The 13,647-nt window shown below is 41.5% G+C and overlaps 1 protein-coding gene across 1 annotated transcript in view; it reads left to right on the top strand.

Annotated features, from left to right (window-relative positions):
* Positions 1 to 13,647, top strand: part of CKAP4 (cytoskeleton-associated protein 4) — a 65,930-nt gene that overhangs the window by 27,498 nt on the left and 24,785 nt on the right. The window lies entirely within an intron of this gene.

Raw genomic sequence — 13,647 nt, 5'->3', positions numbered from 1 at the left:
GAAAACCACAGTTAACATTTTTGAGTATGTTTTTCCAGTTTTCAGTCAATGCCTAGTTTGCCTTTCTTTCCTTTTTGTGTTACCTGTCATTCTGAATACAAAATTTATATCCTAATTTTTATTTAGATAACATAAGAATTTTTCCATCTTATTATAACCTTTACAAAACATTTTTCATGACTGCAATGCATTACATTGAGTTAATATATTGTAATTTACTTAATCATTCTTCTATTTTTAGACCTTTGTGTGGATTCCAACTTTTTTCCTAGTCTAAAAAGCTCAGTAATAAACCAGTCTGTGCATAAACATTTTCCTTTATTTTGTATTATTCCTTTAGAAATGATTTCCAGAAATAAAGAAGTATGGACAATTTTAATGTTCATAGTGTTGCCAAAATAATTCTGAAGGCATGTGGAGAAGGGGCTTTTATCTCCTGTTGCTTCTCTGGGCCCCTTTGTTCTTTCTTCATTTCCAAGTGAAGGAAGAGGAAGAGGAAGAGGAGGAATATGATTAACCAGAGGCCCAGGCACTTGTTGGGTTACCTTTACTGTGGGCAGGGTCACTGAGCAGAAAGAAGTCTGAAGACAATACAGTGTCTCCTTTTTCTGCCAATCTGTTGAATGCATTCCCAGATGAAAACTGACCCAGAACATGGACCCCTAAAGGAAGCCTGGGCGTTTCCTTGGCTCTCTTTTCTCCCATGCAGCAAGCAGGCCTGACTCCTGCCTGAGTAGATCCTTGCTAAGCTCAGAGGCAAATGCACTTTCTGCTGAGGTCTCTTTCTCTGTGGCTTCATTGCATACAGCTCTGATAAATGTGCACTGTGTCATTTTTCTCTGCAAAATGGCCCACCCAAGATTCAGGTTAGGGGAGAAGTTGAACCTTTATATGTCTAGCCTTGGCTGTGCAGAACAGTTTCACGCACCAGAATTTTGCTTTGGGGTTTGGGGCCTAAAGCCCAGCTAACAATAAGACTCCCTTTGGGTGTCACCTCCCTCTGGGACTGCCTAGGGGATGTTCCTTCATTTGTGAAAACTAGAGATAATGAAAGTCTCAGGTGGGATTTAGGTGTTCTCAGGATCTCTGGCTGCATCGTCCAAAATACTCTGGATTGTTGGTGACAGAACTGCAGCCCAGTTACCTTAAGGAAAGTTAGTAAATATTTAACAACTCGCTTGCCAGGGGGAAAAAAAAAAGGCCTGATTTGTAGTGGGTAGTGTTTGCAGAGTTCCATGGGCTGGAAACGCCCATCGGTAGACTGAGAGTAAATACTTCCTCCAGAGCTGATTTCAAGCTCCCAACCATTTAATATTCAGTTAACAAAATTCCTGAACATTTAACAATAGGCTGTTGCAAGCCAGAGAAGCCCACTCTACCACACTCAATGAAAAATGTAAAAAAGAGGAAAATGATTCACTCACTTCTGCCACATGTAGAAAGAGCAGGGACACAGAATGTGACCTCAGGAAGGAAGAGAACCAGGGAAACGAAAGCCAATAGGGTTCTCTCTGCAAACCAACCTAGTTTTTCCCGACTACGGATCCATTCTCTCCATGTTTCAAGAGACGTGGATGCAAGCAACTGCCAGAGTTACATCCTCACCAATTCCCAACCAGAGAAGAAAGAGGGCTTCAGTGCTGGTTTGAAAAATCCCGGTGCCGGGTTGGTCAGTCTTTAATTGTGTACGCTCCCCTGGGGTCAGAGGGTAGGTGCACTGCCTGAGGATCATGGGGTCTGTCAGGAGGTGGGGAGGGAGGGTTGCTGGTCAGGAAAAAACCACTAATTCCCATTACAGTGACCATCTCAATGCCATCAGAACCTCATTCCCATTTCTGCTAGTCTCCAGAGTGGCCAAATCAAGGATAGCAAGAAGGAGCTGTTTCACCTGTGTTTTGGCATTATATGTCACAGTTTTCTTTTCTATTTTTGAGATAGGGTCTCACTCTGTCACCCAGGCTGGAGTGCCACGGTGAGACAATAGCTCACTATAGCCTTGAACTCCTGGGCTCAAGCCGTTCTCCCACCACAGCCTCCCAAAGTGCTGGGATTACAGGCATTTTCTTTATTGTTTTTGATCTCAGCTAATTTCATAGGCAAAAATAATAATATATTGGTATTTTAAGTACTTCTCTCTTTCTTTTCTTTCTTTCCTTCCTTCCTTCCTTCCTTCCTTCCTTCCTTCCTTCCTTCCTTCCTTCCTTCCTTCCTTCCTTCCTTCCTTCCTTCCTTCCTTCCTTCCTTCCTTCCTTCCTTCCTTCCTTCTTTCTTTTTTTGATGGAGTCTCACTCTGTCGCCCAGGTAGAGTACAGTGGTGTGATCTCTGCTCACTGCAATGTCTGCATCCCAGGTTCAAGTGATTCTCCTGCCTTAGACTCCTGAGTAGTTGGGACTACAGGCGTGCACCACCATGCCTGGCTAATTTTTGTTTTCTTTTGCACAGAGATGGAATTTCACCATGTTGGCCAGGCTGGTGTTGAACTCCTGGCCTCAAGTGATCCGCCCACCTTGGCTTCCCAAAGTGCTGGGATTGCAGGCATGAGGGAGCCACCATGTCTGGCCTACTTTCATTTCTTACATCACAAGTGAGGTTAGCAATATGTTCCTAAATGTGAAGTAATTGTATTTCTTCTCTTGTGAATGTTTGGATCTTTTGTTCATTTACCTTATGGATAAGTTATTTTTAAATCTCTTTATTCAACAAATATGTACTCATTTGCTGTTATAGGTCAAGCATTTATAGATGCAGAAAATATAATAGTAAATAAGGCAGACAGCATTCCCATGTTTAGAGTACTCACCCTCTATTTGTATGGCCTGTTTAGAAAATAATATACTAAGTTTTGCTTGTCATATTCACAATGAATATTTTTCTTATAAGCTGTTTTTATTCTTCCATACAGTAGTTTTACATTTTTATGTGGTTGAATCTGACCTATTTTCCCCTTTTAATAAAATATTTTTCTTCCATGCTTAGAAATTTCATTTCCTCAGCAAAATTTTAAGGTATGATTCATTTTCGTTATTTCTGATTTTCCTAGTCATGAAACTTTGTGTTCAATTATTTAATTTATTTATAATTTATCATAGTGTGTGGGGTGAGCTGAGCATCTACACTGGTTATTTTTTCCAAACATTGAACAATTACTGAACAATACCTTTTTTCATTGATTTGAACAGATGACAATAGGCAGAATGTTGATCAGTGGAGAGGTGAGATGGGGGTTGTTGAAGGGCAATTGGAGTTGCTCAGTTTAGATAATCTGGTAAGGGAAATGGCAAGGAAATGCGTACACACAAGGCATTAATGCAGGCAGAGTTTGTCTGGAATAAAAGGTCCACATGTTATAGTGATTCTTAACCAAGGATGGACAAGCCTGTTGACTGGGGAGCTCTAAAGACATCCTTATGCCTGGGCTTTACCATTAGGAGGTTCAGTGTAGAACTGGGACTCGTTTATTTATCTTTTTGAAACAGGGTCTCACTCCGACACCCAGGCTGGAGTACAGTGGCACGATTACTGTTCACTGCAGCTTCGACTTCCCAGGCTTGGGTGATTCTCCTACCTCAGCCTCCCTAGTAGCTGTGACTACAGGTGTGTGAGCCACCACGCCCAGCTAATTTTTTGTATTGCTTGTAGAGATAGGGTTTTGCCATGGTGTTCAGGCTGGTCTCGAATTCCTGGGCTCAAGTGATCTTCCTGCCTCAGACTCCCAAAGTGCTGGGATTACAGGCATGAGCCACCACTGCTGGCCAACTCATCTGTTATTTATTTATGTATTTATTATTATTATTATTATTATTATTTTAGACAGAGTCTCACTCTGTCACCCAGGCTGGAGCACAGTGGCGCGATCTCAGCTCACTGTAAGTTGTGCCTCCTGGGTTCAAGTGATTCTCCTGCCTCAGCCTCCTGAGTAGCTGGGATTACAGGCACATGCCACCACGCCTGGCTAATTTTTGTATTTTTAGTAGAGACAGGGTTTCACCATGTTGGTCAGGCTGGTTTTGAACTCCTGACCTTGTGATCCGTCTGCTTTGGCCTCCCAAAGTACTGGGATTACAGGCGTGAGCCACCATGCCCAGCCAACTCATCTGTTTTTTAAAAGCTTCCCAGGCACCACTAATGTGGGAAATTGTGGAAGATAAAGCTAGTCTGATAAGTAGGGAACAGATTGAGAGAGATAGCGATGCCAAGCTGAATCTAGCTGTGGGTTCAGGAACCCTCTGAGGGCACAGCTGAAAAAGCATGGACTTTGGGCTCAAGCAGATAGAGGTTTTGATCATATTTTTACCAATGTCAGGCTATGTTATCTAGTTTGCAGGTCCTCTCTCAGAGTCTTGTTTTTTTCTTTCTTTTTCTCACCTTGAACAAAATTAATAATATCTGCTTAACAGGTTGTGATGAGTCAATGGGAAGTCGAGTATAAAAATACCTGGCTCAGCACCTGATGCTTGAATGAATTCTGCCTTCTTCCTCTTGAATGAGACTTTGGTCTATGCCAGACCTGCCTCATAATTGCCTTTGGGATGAACTAATGTAAGACATTTCCAGAGAAAACATGCGAATACATGTCAAATTGATAAATGGAAAGAGATCCAAGTTGTCCTTTAATCCCAGAGGTTTCCAAAACCTTCAAAGAGGTTGTGCCTTTTAGGAGAGGAACTCTTCTTCCTTAGAGAAATGGAGAGAAGCTTTGAATCTCCCAAAGGCCTTGCCTTCATAGCTTGACAAAGGCAAAACTTGGCTCCACTACAAGCCACCTCAGCTCAGTTGCAAAGATAATCCTAGCCCCTGGGAAGCTTGGCCTGGGAACCAAGGTCAGCTGTTATGAAAATAACACAGCCATAGTCATTTTTATAAAAGAAAATTCCTCATTCAAATCTGTTTTCAGAGCAAATAATCTCCTTTCTTGAAGATGGAAAATACCATTCCTTCTCAGGAGATCCACCCTCCTTAACTTTGTATCATTGATATTCATTCAGTGATCTGACAAATATTTATTGATGTCACTTCTGTTTGACAACTACTTTAGAACTGGCCTCTATACAGTAATAATTTTAAACCAATTTCCCATGCCTCCTTGTATTATAAATTGACACCAAATATTTATTTTGGGATTGGGTACTAATCAGCAATCCTTGGAGGTCACCCAACCAAGAGGTACTGTGACTGGAAGAAAGGGAGAAAGATTTAAAATCAGATACGCATGGTCTCAAACCTTGACTCTTGATAGGGACAAGCTGTGTGACTTTAGGCTAATCGTGAAGACACTCTGACGCAGCTTTATTTTTCTCTAAAATGAGAACAATGTCTTTCTCGCTCCAAAGCCAGTTTTCTCTTCTTCAGAGTGGCATTCGGTTGGGTGGAGAGGAGGAAAGACCTCATTCACCCCAGAGGATGGGAACTGGTGAGGTACCAGAGGGACAGAAAGAGAACAACCAGCCTGCCCAATAAATGGAGAGGGAGGTGTATTTGGGAACAATGAGAGGTTACTTTGGAACAGTGGAAGAAGAGCCCTTCTGCTTGATACACAGATCACAAAAGCCCAGATTTAGAATAGGTGCTGTGGAAGTCCCTGGGCAATGGTGGGGCTTGAGCTGCAGAGGATGAACACACTGAGACAATTTGCAGCTGAACTGAAAGCCTCCTAAGAATGGAGGGTTCTCTTCTGCTCTGCTTTTACTGGATGTCAGAGAAATAGATCAAGAGAGGATGGCTTTTTGTGTGTGTGTGTGTGAGATGGAATTTCGCTCTTGTGGCCCAGGCTGGAGTGCAATGGCGCGATCTTGGCTCACTGCAACCTCAGCCTCCTGGGTTCAAGTGATTCTCCAGCCTCAGCCTCCCCAGTAGCTAGGATTACAGGCTCCTGCCACCACGCCTGGCTAATTTTTTGAATTTTTCAGTAGAGATGGGGTTTCACTGTGTTTGGCTAGGCTGGTATCAAACTCCTGACCTCAGGTAATCCACTCACCTTAGCCTCCCAAAGTGCTGGGATTACAGGCGTGAGCCACCATGCACTGCCGATGGCATTTTTTTCACTTGAAGAAAGAACGAGGAGACCTAGGCTTATTGAAACAAGAGGGTCTTAAGTTAGATAGTAATACTGACTTTCTCACTGTGAGAAAAGTACAAGATTATCTTACTTCACCAAGGAGTCTCCTGTCTAAGAGACTTGAAATCTCCCAGCTGGCAGAGGCTCAGAAGGGAGTTCTTTAGCAACTCTCAATCTGTTTCATGTACAGCAGGTCTTGAATAATGTCTTTTCATTCAATGTGGTATTGTTATAAAGCTGATGAGAAAAAAACAATGGATTCCCAGCTGGGCCACTGTTGGTATGGAGTTTGCAGGTTCTCTCCATGTCTGCGTGGGTTTTCTCTGGGTATTTTGGTTTCCTCCCAAAGATTGCAAGTCAGTTTCACTGGCATGTCTCAATGGTCCCAGTATGAGTGAGTGTGGGCATGGGTGTGCATGTGAGTGTGCCCTGTGATGGAATGGCATCCTGTCCAAGGTGGTTTCCGGTCTTGTGCCCTGAGCTGCTGGGAGAGGCTTCTGCCACCTACAACCTTGAACTGGAATAATTGGGTAAATAATTATCTTTCTTGTTTTTATTAATCTTTCTTAAATGTACGTGTAGTTCACATGTATTTCAGTGTTTACTATGATAAGTGTTTAGGTCTTTAGAAGTTTGGTGACAGTTTTTTTTTTTTGTTTTTTTTTTTTGAGAGAGAGTCTTGCTCTGTCGCCTGGGCTGGAGTGCAGTGGCATGATCTTGGCTCACTGTAAACTCTGCCTCCCTGGTTCAAGCAATTCTCCTACCTTAGCTTCCCAAGTAGCTGGAACTACAAGCGCGTGCCAACACATCCAGCTAATTTTTGTATTTTTAGTAGAGATGGGGTTTCAGTATGTTGGCTGGGCTGGTCTCTAACTCCTGACCTCAGGTAATCTGCCCGCCTTGGCCTCCCAAATTGCTGGGATTACAGGCTCACATGAGCCACCATGCCTGGCCTGTTTGGTGATACTTTTGTGACCAGAATAGGGTGTGGAAACTTAACTCTTGTTTATATCAATTAGCCTATGGCCAAATTGGTTTTGTTAGATGTTATTTTGCTTAAAGTTGCAATTTCCAAGAACCTATGAACAATGACAAGTGAGGACTTAAGCATCCTAGATACGTCTACTGAGTTATTGCAACGTCACTGTGGTTGAAAGTTTCCTGGTGAGCTCTGGTTCCCTTGCTCTCAACTACCTTCTTTTTGGCAGAATCCCTTCAGAGGTGAATCTGCATTTTAAATAGCAAGCTCCTCGTTCTGGCTGCTGGGTCCTGCATGATACTCCAAAGCCATGGAGATGCGGGGCCTGGTTCACTTGCCCTTCCCTCGAGGGATCCTGCTGGTCATGGACTTATACAATGAAGGGATCCAGGGGACTGATTGGAAGTCAGAGTCCAAACACTAGACTCTATCATTTTGAAGGTAGAGGAATTAAACTAAATAAATACACTACTGCATTTATGTAAAATTCTGGTACCACTTTAAGACCTGATGACTTTTTAGAGCAAAAAGCCCAATGTAAGGAAATAGTAAGTTTCCAATGCGGCTAAATCTCAAAGGATAACCAAGTGGTAATGGTTAGGGACAGCAGCCTCCACAGGACAGTGAGATTCAGTTTACTAAGAAGCTTCTGGGCTTCTAGGTGGCAGGTCTTGTGCTGGGTACTGGGTGATGGTGATGGTGATGAGAGAGATACAGAGATAATAGTGGTAATGACGTTGATAATAACATCACATGTGCTGAGAGCTGATTACGTGCTGGGCATTGTGCTAATTTATCTGTTAATGCAATGAACAGTTAGGGCAACATAAATACTTGCTGAACGAATTGCTCGCTTGCACCAGCTCTCCTGGCCTCCCTTCTGTTTCTTGGATGCACCTCAGGGCCTTTGCATTTGCTCTTTTGTTCTGCCTAGAAGGCTTTTCTTCCATGTATTTGCTTAATTTTAGATTAAGGTCCCTGAACACTTAATCTAAAATTATAACCCCTGTCCCAATTCCAGGCCCTTTCTGTTCCCATTTCTCCAGTTCACTTTTTCCTTTTAGCACTTAGTACTACTGTATCCAGGATGCTGCCTTTAACTTTTTGGTTTTTTTCATGGAGCCTCACTCTGTTGCCCAGACTGGAGTGCAGTGCCATGATCTCCAGAGTGCAGTGGCACAATCTTGGCTCACTGTAATCTCCACCTCCTGTGTTCAAGCGATTCTCCTGCCTCAGCCTCCCGAGTAGAGTAGCTGGGACTACAGGCGCATGCCACCACACCCGGCTAATTTTTGTATTTTTAGTAGAGATGGGGTTTTCACCATGTTGGCCAAGCTGGTCTCAAACTCCTGTCTTGAGGTGATCCACCCACCTCAGTTTCCCAAAGTGCTGGGATTACAGGCGTGAGCCACCATGCCAGGCCATGCTAACTTTTACTAATGCACTATTGTCTGTCTCCCTTGCTAGCCTGAGAGCTCCATGAGGGCAGGGACTTTGGACTGCTTTGTTCCCTTCTGTAGTCCCTTGGTCTAGGTCTGATGCTCAAGTTTGTTCCATGAATTGAATAAAAGATATTCTTTCTTAGTTTGAGTTATGTGCTCCACCCAACAATTAGCACCAGGATAGTGCAGTGAACAAGGCAGACAAGGTTGTTCCCTCCAGAGGCCTATGGCCTGTTGAGGATAAGATACCGAACTAACTACACAATAATCTCCATTCTCCTGAAATAGAACATGCTGGGTGCTTCACTGATATCATGTCACTGAAACCTTACCACAACCCTAGGATGTGGGTACTATAATCCCTAGTTTACAGACGTTATCTTTGTTTTTCTACAGTTGAAAATACCCAGATAGCCTCTGAGTTACAGAGAGAATGGACTTATTTTGTTGGCACGTATTGATGATAACTATATATGTAACCTACAGTTATAATGGCCTTTTTCGTATTTACTGCTTCCCATAAATACTGTTAAGAATTATCCTACTTTATAAATGAGGAAACTGAGGCTTAGAGAAGTTGGATAACTTACCAGAGCCACACACCTCCTAACTCTTCTAGATGGCGTCAGAGCCAATCTGTATCCTTAAAATTCTTCTTCATTATAAGGAATCCAGATGATGGGGGCACTAGTTGGACAGGGAGGGGTAGTCAGGGACTAGATTCCTCTGGAGGAAGAGGCCACTGGGACTTCCAGGTTGTAGGACTAGGGAGAAGAGCTTGAATAACGGACCAAGGCTTGCATGTGGCTGCAGGGCAGGGAGTGGTAGGGTGAGTAGAATCCTGGGTGGGTGAGAAGGCATCGTTTCCACACTTCCAACCCTAACCCCCCACACACTCCTGGCCATTACGGTTTGATTCTAATAAGGAGATATGGCAGATCCCTGAGCAAGGCAAGGGCAGGATGAAATAGGGCTTCTACAGCTATTTTTCCATCCTACTCATTTAGAAATCAATCATGTCCATGCACCTCTTCTATTTTCTTGCTTAAATTAGCAACATATGTTTATAGTGTATTGTCTGAACCTATCATAGAACATTGCATTTGTGTATAATACCCACTTCTACTAACCACTTTCAAAGCTTTGAGACTTTCCCAACATTCTGTCCACCTAAAGAATGGGTACTCTGGGCTGGGCACAGTGGCTCACACCTGTAATCCCAGCACTGTGGGAGGCTGATACAGATGGATCACGAGGTCAGCAGTTCGAGACCAGCCTGGCCAACATGGTGAAACCTCATCTCTATTAGAAATACAAAAATTAGCCTGGCATGGTGGCGCATGCCTGTAATCCCAGCTACTCAGGAGGCTGAGGTAGGAGAATTGCTTGAACCCGGGGGATGGAGGTTGAAATGAGCTGAGATCGCCCCCACTGCACTCCAGGCTGGGCAACAGAGCGAGACTATATCTCAAAAAAAAAAAAAAAAAAAAGGCTGACAATGCAGGATGCTGAGAATCAGAACTCTAGCATTCTTAAATTTTTTTCTTATTTTTAATTTTTGTGGGTGCATAGTAGGCATATATATTTATGGGGTATATGAGATATTTTCATACAGGCATGACATGTGTCGTAATCACATCATGGGGAATGGGGTATCCATCACTGCAAGCATTTATCCTTTGTGTTACAAACAATCCAATCATACTCTTTTAGTTATTTTACAATGTACAATTAAATTATTTTGACCATAGTCACCCTATTGTGCTATCAAATACTGTTTTATTCATACTTTCGAACTGTTTTCTGGTACCCATTTGATGTAGTGTGGATATTTGTCCCTACTCAAATCTCATGTTGAAATGTAATCCACCATGTTGGGGGTGGGACCTCGTGTGAGGTGTTTTGGCTTATGGCGGCAGATCCCTCATGTCTTGGTGCTGTCCTTGCAGTAGCAAGTGAGTACTCCCAAGATCTGGTTGTTTAAATGTGTGGCATCTCCCCACAACTGTCTCTTGCTCCTGTTCCTGCTATGTGAGACGCCTGCTCCCCCTTCACCTTCTGCCATGATCGTAAGCTTCCTGAGGCTTCCCTAGAAGCAGATGCCAGCACTATGCTTCCTGTGTGGCCTGCAGAACCACAAGCCAATTAAACCTCTTTTCCTATAAATTACCCAATTAAACCTCTTTTCCTATAAATATGCCCAGTCTTTATATTTATATATAAACTATATATAAATTGTAGTTTCCTATAAATTACCCAGAAATACATTGCTGTATTTCTTTACAGCAATGTAAGAACAGACTAACATACCATTGACCATCTCCACCTCCCCCTTACTCACCCACCCACCATCCCATACCCTTCCCAGCCTCTAGTAACCATGTATCTCCATGAGTTCAATAGTTTTAATTGATAGTTTAGCTCCCACAAGTAAGTGAGAAAATGCCAAGTTTGCCTTTCTGTGCCTGGCTTATTTTACTTAACATAATGACCTCTACTTCTATCCATGTTGTTGCAAGTGACAAGATCACATTCCTTTTTATGTCTAAATAGTACTCCATTGTATATAAATAACATATTTTCTTTATCCATTCATCTCTTGATGGGCTTTTAGGTTGCTTCTAAATCTTAGCTATTGTGAACAGTGCTGCAACACACACGGGAGTGCAGATATCTCTTTGACATACTGATTTCCTTTCTTTTGGGTGTATACCCAGTAGTAGGATTGCTAGATCATATGGTATCTCTATTTTTAGTTTTTTGAGGAACCTCCAAACTGTCCTCCATAGGGTTGTACTAATTTCCACTTCCATCAAAGGTGTATGAGGCTTCCCTTTTCCCCACATCCTTGCCAGCCTTTGTTATTGACTGTCTTTTGGATGGAAGCCATTTTGACCAGGGTGAGATGCTATCCCATTATAGTTTTGATTTGCATTCCTCTGATGATCAATGATGTTGAGGAACTTTTCATATAGCTGTTTGCCATTTGTATGTCTCCTTTTGCAAAATGTCTATTCAGATCTTTTGCCCATTTTAAAATCAGATTATTAGATTTTTTCTTAAAGAGTTTGAGCTGCTTATATATTCTGGTTATTAATCTGTTGTCAGATTGATAGTTTAGAAATACTTTCACCAATTCTAGGGTTGTCTCCTCACTTTAGTGATTGTTTCCTTTGCTGTGCAGAAGCTTTTAAACTTGATGTGATCCCATTTGTTCATTTTTGCTTTGATTGCCTATGCTTGTGGGGTATTACTCAAGAAATGTTTACCCAGTCCATTGTCCAGAAGAGTTCCCTCAATGTTTTATTATAGTAGTTTCATAGTTTGAGGTCTTAGATTTAAGTCTTTAATCCATTTTGATTTGAATTTTGTATATGGTGAGAGAGAGGGATCTAGTTTCATTCTTTTGCATAAGGACATTCAGTTTTCCCGGCACCATTTATTGAAGAGATTGTCCTTTCGCCAATGTATGTTCTTGGCACCTTTGTCAAAAATGAGTTCACTATAGATGTATGGATTAGTTTCTGGGTTCTGTATTCTGTTCCATTGGTCTATGTGTCTGTTTTTATGCAAGTACCATGCTGTTTTGGTAACTATAGTTTTGTAGTGTAATTTGAAGTCAGGTAATGTGATTCATCCACTTTTGTTCTTTTTGCTCAGAATAGCTTTGACTATTTTGGGTCTTTCATGGTTCCATATAAATTTCAGGATTTTTTTTTTCTATTTCTGTGAATAATGTCATTGGTATTTTGATAGGGGTTGCACTGAATCTGTAAATTGCTTTGGATGGTATGGAGATTTTAACAATATTTATTCTTCCAATCCAGGAACATGGAATATCTATCCATTTTGTATGTATGTCCTCCTCAATTTCTTTCACCAATATTTTATAGTTTTCACAGTAGAAATCTTGGTTAATTCCTAGGTATTTAGTTGTATTCATAGCTAATGTAAATAGGATTGCTTTCTCAATTTCTTTTTCAGATTGCTTGCTGTTGGCATGTAAAAATGCTATTTATTTTTATACATTGATTTTGTTTTATGCTTTTGTTTGTTTTATTTTGTTTGTTTGTTTGTTTGTTTTTGAGACAGAGTCTCGGTCTGTCACCCAGGCTGGGGTGCAGTGGACAGTCTTGGCTCACTGCAACCTCTGCCTTCCAGGTTCAAGCAATTCTTCCTGCCTCAGCCTCCCCAGTAGCTGGGATTACAGGTGCCCTCCACCATGCCTGGCTAATTTTTGTATTTTTTAGTAGAGATGTGGTTTCGCCATGTTGGCCAGGCTGGTCTTGAAATCCTGACCTCAGGTGATCGGCCCACCTTGGCCTCCCAAAGTGCTGGGATTATAGGCATGAGCCACTGTGCCTGGCCTATATATTGATTTTGTATCCTGCAACTTTACTGAATTTGTTTATCAGTTCTAACAGTTTTTTGGTGGACTCTATGTTTTTTCAAATGTAAGATCATATCATCTGCAAATAAAGAAAATTTGACTTTTTCCTTTCCAATTTAGATGCCCTTTATTTATTTATCTTGTCTGATTGCTCTAGCTAGGACTTCCAGTTCTATGTTGAATAACAGTGGTAAAAGTAAGCATCCTTGTTTTGTTCCAGGTCTTAGAGGAAAGGCTTTCACTTTTTCCCCATTCAGTATGATACTAGCTGTGGGCCTATGGTATGTGACTTTTATTATGTTGAGGTATGTTCCTTTTGTACCCAATTTTTTGAGGGTTTTTTTTATCATGATGGGGTGTTGAATTTTATCAAATTTTTTTTGGCATCAATTAAAAGAGTCATATAGTTATTATCCTTCATTCTGTTGATTTGATGTATTACATTGATTGATTTTTATATGCTGAACCATCCTTGCATCCCTGTGATAAATCCCACTTGGTCATAATGAATGATCTGTTTAATGTGTTGTTGAATTTGATTTGCTAGTATTTTGTTAAGGATTTTTACATTAATGTTCATCAGAGATATTAACCTGTAGTTTTTTTTTTTTTTTTATGTCTTTGGTTTTGGAATGAGGGTAATACTGGCCTTGTAAAATGAGTTCAAAACTATTTTTTCCGTCTCTATTTTTGGAATAATTTGAGTAGGATTGATATTAGTTCTTCAAATGTTTGGTAAAATTCAGCAGTGAAGCCATTAGGTCTCAGGCTTTTCTTTGG

Source organism: Colobus angolensis, unplaced genomic scaffold (genome assembly GCF_000951035.1).
Source record: "Colobus angolensis palliatus isolate OR3802 unplaced genomic scaffold, Cang.pa_1.0 Scaffold10, whole genome shotgun sequence".
NCBI lineage: Eukaryota > Metazoa > Chordata > Mammalia > Primates > Cercopithecidae > Colobus > Colobus angolensis.
Note: the sequence above shows the minus strand (reverse complement) of the source record. Positions and strands in the feature narration are given on the sequence as shown.